Raw genomic sequence first — 6,587 nt, 5'->3', positions numbered from 1 at the left:
TAAAAGGGGTAAAGCTTCGTCTCCCCTACAGAGCCTTTAGGGCTCCAGACCTGATTTTTATTTTATTTATTTATTTTTTTAGGTAGGTTCCACACCCAATGTGGGGCTCAAACTCACAACCCTGAGATCAAGAGTCAGATGCTATATCCCCTGAGCCAGCCAGAGGCACTGCTGATTTTTACCTCTGTATTCTCAATTTAAAGGTCCTTGTCTTGAGACAATCCAAAATAATAGGTGGGGGAGGGTTGGGGGAGGGAAGGAAATGCCCTTAATGCCCTCCTTGCTGGTAGACTTACTTTCTTGAACTGACAGGTACTTCTTACAGAAAGTCCTCTTGAAAGGCCTGACCCTCTTTTGGAGGACTTTGCTAAAAGGGACAAGAAATCACCAGTACACAGACACTTTCTAATTTTTTTTCTACCAGTTCCTCTACTTTTGATTGTCATGACTCTGTCCCAATGTATAGCAGAAAATCGTTTGACTAAATGCCACTAACAAGGGTCCCCAGCTTTCCTGTCTGCAGTGGTTAGGACCGCATTAACTACTACCCTGCCTCCTCTAAGTCAGTCAATTCTACAACTCAGGGTCTGGAATTTCCAGAAACTACCTTAAAATACTAAAATCTAGGGATTCCCTACTGTATGCAACAGAAACTGACTCTGGCTGATTAAGCAGAAAATGAAAGCGTTAAAATGACATCAAGAGCCCAAAATTAATCTGGAACCAAACCAAAATTTGGTTCCAGATTAAGCTTCCAAGAAAAATACCTAAAACCAAAACCCTGGCCTCAGGAAGAAACTGCTGCTTCTGTCACCGCCATGATGCCCTTGCGCCATCATTGGCGCTGCGGCCGGCATCTCTGCTTGAGTCCAACCACCACTGTGCCAGTAAAGCTGTCCCTTCTATGTCAAGAACTCAAGTCAACTTGCAACTACCACATCTCTGAAAGCCATTCACCTCTGCCACCACCCTTGCCAGGAAAAAGGCATCCACTCCAAGCCTCCTTCCTCAGATTGCTCCCTCCTGAATCAAAGTCTCACATGGCTGGGTCTCACTGGCACAGAATAGTTCACAGTCCTGAAGCCTGACCACAAAAGACACTGGGAAATACCTTTCTGGGTTCCTTGGTAAATGGGATTCATGGGGTTGGAAATTCCCCAAACAGTAAAAAGTGCTAAGAAGCCAGAAAACAAAGTGTCTAAAACAAGGTTTATGTGGGGCACTCAAATGGAGCAATCTCACAGATGATAAACATGCATATCTGTAGTTCAGGAGAGTGAGGGAGCATAGAGATGGTGTTACGGGTTCAATTGTGTCCCCTGCCCCCCATATTCACATGTTGCTGTCCTAACCTCTAGTACCTCCTTACAAATGTGTCCTTATTTGAAGATAGGGTCTTTCCAGAGGTAATCAAGTTAAAATGAGATCATCAGGGTGGCCCTAATCTAATATGACTGGTGACATTATAGAAAGGGGAAATTTCGACACAGGAAGAAGGCCATATAAAATGAAGGCAGAGATCTACAAGCCAAGGAACAACAGAGATTGCCAGCAAACCACCAGAAGCTAGGAGAGAAGGATAGAACAGATTTTTCCTCACAGCCCTCAGGAGGAATCAACCCCTTGATCTTAGACTTCGAGCTTCCAGAATATGAGACAACAAATTTCTGTTGTTTGAGCCACTCAGTCTGGTGTTTTGTTACAGCAGCCCTAGGAAACTAACAATAGATTGTGACAATGCAAGAGCATAGAGCAGGAAGGCAAGGGAGGACCAATATCTGGGGGACATAGTGAAGAGAAACCATCTCTTCCTTTGTGACAAGAGGAGGAAAAGCTGGGGGTGGATTGTCTGAGACTGGATTCCCCAGAAGCCATCTGAGATGAGGATGCCTGTGCAGGGATTTACTAGGAAGCATTCCCAGGAATAACCTGTAGGGAAGGGGGAAGAAGGAGCAGGAAGGAAAGGGCGGAGCAAGAATGCAATGACAGCAAAGGATACTGAAGGGTAACCTGACGTGGGCTCACCCCACAGGGGAGCTCTTACACCTTAGCGTTGTCCCAGTCTGAGGGTAAGTTTGCTGGAGTACCTAGCTATGATCCCAAGCCACCCGTCAGAGGTTAAGGGCTGCCCTTTGGAAGTGGGGGTGGGGTTAAATTCCCAGCCACTTCTAGTTCTCTGCAGCAAAGGGCTGCAGGCAGCCCGAGGGCAGTCCTCAGGAGAGACAGAGGTGCTGGCTGGGCAGTGAAAGCACAGGGGGAATTGGTGTGCCGCCAGATGGTCAAAGAATCCAAGGCTACACAGATATGGATTGGGAGACCATTAAGACATCAACACATGAAAGGTTCTAGATCCCCTTCTATTCTATATAATGAAGGGCGGATTAAAGTGTAAAAGAGAAAGCTGACCAGGAAACCACAGAAAGATCACCAGGCAACACTGAAGACCCAGCTGAGAGAGATCATGACCTTGTTATAGCACCAAACACCAAGAGCAAGCAGGTGTGACAGGGTAATGAGGCAAAGAGGAACTTAGAGAACAGAGAGGCCAGATGGCGGGCAGCTGTAGTTTTAGTTTTAAACAAATTTGAAGAACGGGTCTAATGGGAACAAGTGGGTGGGAAAATGGGGAAGGGGGAGAGGGAGTTGTGTGTCTTTCCAGAGTTAAGAGTCCTGGGTGATGCAAGGCCCAGGGTGTGGCCATGGCAGTGGGTACCTCAGGTGGAGCAGAGGTGAAAGCCACTGGAATTGAGGAGGTCAAAGAACTAACAGGCCACCCTTGCCACATCGCTGGCTGCCTATGCTACCCACTCCTCCTCACCTCTCCACCCCCCGCAGAAGCCCAGGGGACCAGAGGGAGAACCTAGGACCGTGTCACAACCATGTCACAACCATGCCAGCTTTAATTGCAGCAAAGATGACACATAATTTAGAAACTTTATTATTTAACTCAAAGACTTTATTATTTAGCTTTATTATTTAGCTCACAGGAAATCAGACTCTACAAGACTGAAGACAGAAGTACATCCACAGCAATGATGGGTCCAGTTTCTTTGAAAAGTATCCCAGAGATGTTAACTGTCCTCTCAAGATTCAAGATGGCCAAGAAGCAACAGACTATCTACCTGGTTTAGCTGTTAGACTTGAGTATGGAGATAATGCTGAAAACTACAAGGACTTGGTACCAGATAATGCAAAACATATTGACGATGCAACTAAAAATGCGGAGCCATCTATCAGCCTGGATGTAAAGAACCCTGGTTTTAAGGCTGATGTGATGGTTTTGGCTAACCTTCTTCAGGAAGTCATGGTGAGGACCTGGTAATGCTTAAAGGCAATTTGCATTTTTGTCCAAGAGCTCCTGGAGGCAGGATGCACTTGCCAATGCAAATCAAACAAAAGAGGTCTTTGCCTGGTGCCTTAGTCAAGAATATCTCAGAACAGGAGATGCAGTTCTTAATGAAGTGGCTCAAATTCTGCTATTGCCACACATAAGAGGAGCTCAGAGAGCTATAGACAAAATGCATGAAGTCATAGCAGCTGCTCAGGTGATACTTGCTGATCCAAAGACAGACCAAGGACAGGGGCGGGGGGGACAGACCAAGACTGGGGAGACTTGGGGAGAGTTGGAGGATAAACATTGTAGGATTTCAGCTTCTCACCTACTTTGTACAACTGGGAACCACGTACGCTCTGGCATGTGTCTGGAAATCAAATGCCACACTTTCGAGGGAGGGATCCAGAAGATTGATGATGTTCTAGTGATTTACCATTATTGCTTTTTCTTTAATAAAGTTCAGGAAAGTGGGGAGAAGAAAAAGGAACAGGGGCGCCTGGGTGGCTCAGCTGGTTAAGTGTCTGACTCTTGATTTAGGCTCAGGTCATGATCTCAGGGTCCTGGGGTCAAGGCCCACGTCTCCCTCCCCCTCTGCCCCCCCCCCCGACTCACACTCTCGCGTGCTCTCTCTCTAAAATAAATAAATAAATCTTAAAAAGAAAGAAAAAGGAACTAACAGGGTGGATTTGGAATGGGTCATCTGCATGGACACTAAAGACTCAGAGGAAGGTCGAGAGCCAGGTGCGGAACACAGCAACACTGACCCTAATAATAATCACTAACATTTTCTGAGTGCTCACCGTGGGCCAACGCTGTGCTGAGTGCCCCCGTATATCTGTATCCCACAGAGTCTTTCTTCTCTTCCTTCGGGTCTCAGCTTAAGTGGAACCTCCCTCCCAGACTCCCTCCCCAACATAGCCCCTCCTTATTCTCTACCTCAAGCCCTTCACAGAATACACATCAGTTTATAATTATTTTAGGCTGTTTACTTCCTAGCTGAATGAGTGTTGGGTGCCAATAACCACTCTACAAGATGGTTGCTATTACTATCCCATTGTACACCTAAGAAAATTGAAGCCCAGATACTAAGTTGCCCAAGATCACGTAGCCACATAGTGGCACCCCTGAGGCTGGGGCCCAGGAATACGTGACTCCTAAAGCCTACATTCTTAATGATACCAGCTCCAAAAAAATCCTCAGTGAGTGAGAGGAGAGCACCAGGAAGTTGGGAGAGGACGGGGCAGGGATGAGCCTATTGGGCGATACAATAGTTGTAGGAACAAGGCCTTCGTGCTAGAAATGGTTCAGAAGTAGCACTGGAAGGAAGGAGGTCTCCTAACCCACCTCCTGCCCCCAGGTGTTGCAGAAGTGGACAATGAGGACCATCCTTTTGAAAGAGCTGCAGAGAAAACTTTTAGAGGAGCAGTCAAAACCCCACAGCTTAGAGTTTAAGGACCTGCCAAGCTAGACCAAACTTCCTTTCATGATTTCCCAATACTCCATTTGGATCAACTCATATTTTATTTCCCAAATGCATCTTGAATGTTTCTCCCTCCAACTTTGAAGCCTGTCATTCCTCCCACCCCAAATACATTCCCCATCTCTTCTGCACTCCCTCCTCTGCTGCGAGCCTACCTAATTTCCAAGTCATGGCTGAGGTTCAATTCCTCCACTAGCCCTCTCCTAAAAGCACCAGCTTCAACCAGCCTCGCGATTCTTTTCTATCCTCAGAACTCCGCTAGCCTATGCCACTGACAAAGACCAACTAGCCTTCCTGGCATCCCTGCAGCACCGACTGGCATATTGCTTCCCACATATCCATTTCCTGGCTGACACCTGGCTGCGGAGGAAAGGGAAAATGAATTGGCAATGCATAGCTGGCTATTAACTGGAAGCCCAAGGCACTTACTGCCCAGTATCAGCTTCCAGCAGCGTCCCATAGGCCCCACTAAGTTTCTGCCTATTTGATTCTGAATTATAATTTGAAGCAGTTTATCAGTTCTGGTCAGCAAACTTCAAAGGAGTTCAGTTGGCCTCCAGAGACACTGTTCTCAGATTAATACCAAGCTAACAACCTAGTTGGGTGTATTAGTAAACTACATAGCTTGCCAACTAACACCAAGTCAAAACCAGAAGCAAGCAAGATGCTTTCACGAGCTATTGCTCAACAAGGATTGTTTCCTGAGAAAACTTTCAAGACACTGAAGTGCAAAGACCCAGAACTAAATAAATTTCTGCTTAGCCATCCTGAGTCTGTTCCTGACAAAATTTAGAAGAAGCAAAGCAGCTACAAATCTTCTTTCTCTATGGAAGTTTTAAGATATGGTACAGCATGATAACTCCTATCAACAAAGAAAATTATTCATAAACACAAAGGGCAATTAGTAAAGAACCTGGAGACATGATTCTTGTCCCAGTTCTGCCCTGGATGATGCCTTGTCCCTTTCCCTCTCTGGATCTGTTTCCCCACCTGAAAAATAAGGAAGTTGAATCATATAATCTCCAACGGACCTTCCAACCATAAAATCCTTTAACTGCTTTCTGCTTTCCTTATTGCAAGACATCCAATTATTCATTGAAAACCATTAATCATATGTTATCCTCAAGGCCACCACATATGACTGTTCAGGTTGTACACTGAACGAATCCAGAGGTCCACCATTCACATTATAGTCTGTGTAAACTATACCCGCGTGTTGGGTGGTGCACAACCTAAACATCCGTACATCGCCACCTTGATTATGCTCTTCAATCTTGTAAATACTTAATGTTTCACTTTTTATTCTCTTAATACGCATTGTTTCCCAACCTTGGGTTCCTACCAGCAGGGATAAAACTACTTTAATATCTGGTACTGAGCAAAGTACTCTCTTATGGATTAACTCTTACTTAGGGACAGGAACTGATGATACTAGCACTAATACACTCTGTTTATTGATCACCTACCATGTGCAAGACACTTTACATGTATTACTGCATATACATATTTAATTCTTATGAAATCCTATGAAGTATAAATTATCATCTTTATCTTTGGATTAAATAAGGGAGATTAAGTAAACTGCCTAGGGTTCATAACCATAGCTAGAAAAGGGCTGGGACAAGAATGCAAATCCAGCTCTGACTCCAGAGTTCATCCTCTTTTAACTCCACTGTCCATTTCACCTGTCCTATGCTCCAGACTCTGCCTACAAACCTGATGGTCTTGTGACATCAGTGAAAAAGTGCAAGTAATTAGAACATTTGGTTAACT

At 45.2% G+C, this 6,587-nt stretch overlaps 1 pseudogene; it reads left to right on the top strand.

Annotated features, from left to right (window-relative positions):
• The first annotated feature begins 818 nt into the window (after positions 1-818).
• Positions 819-4,802, top strand: LOC113926981 (annotated as a pseudogene).
• The last annotated feature ends 1,785 nt before the right edge of the window (positions 4,803-6,587 follow it).

The sequence above is a fragment of the Zalophus californianus genome, chromosome 4 (assembly GCF_009762305.2).
Source record: "Zalophus californianus isolate mZalCal1 chromosome 4, mZalCal1.pri.v2, whole genome shotgun sequence".
Lineage (NCBI taxonomy): Eukaryota > Metazoa > Chordata > Mammalia > Carnivora > Otariidae > Zalophus > Zalophus californianus.
Note: the sequence above shows the minus strand (reverse complement) of the source record. Positions and strands in the feature narration are given on the sequence as shown.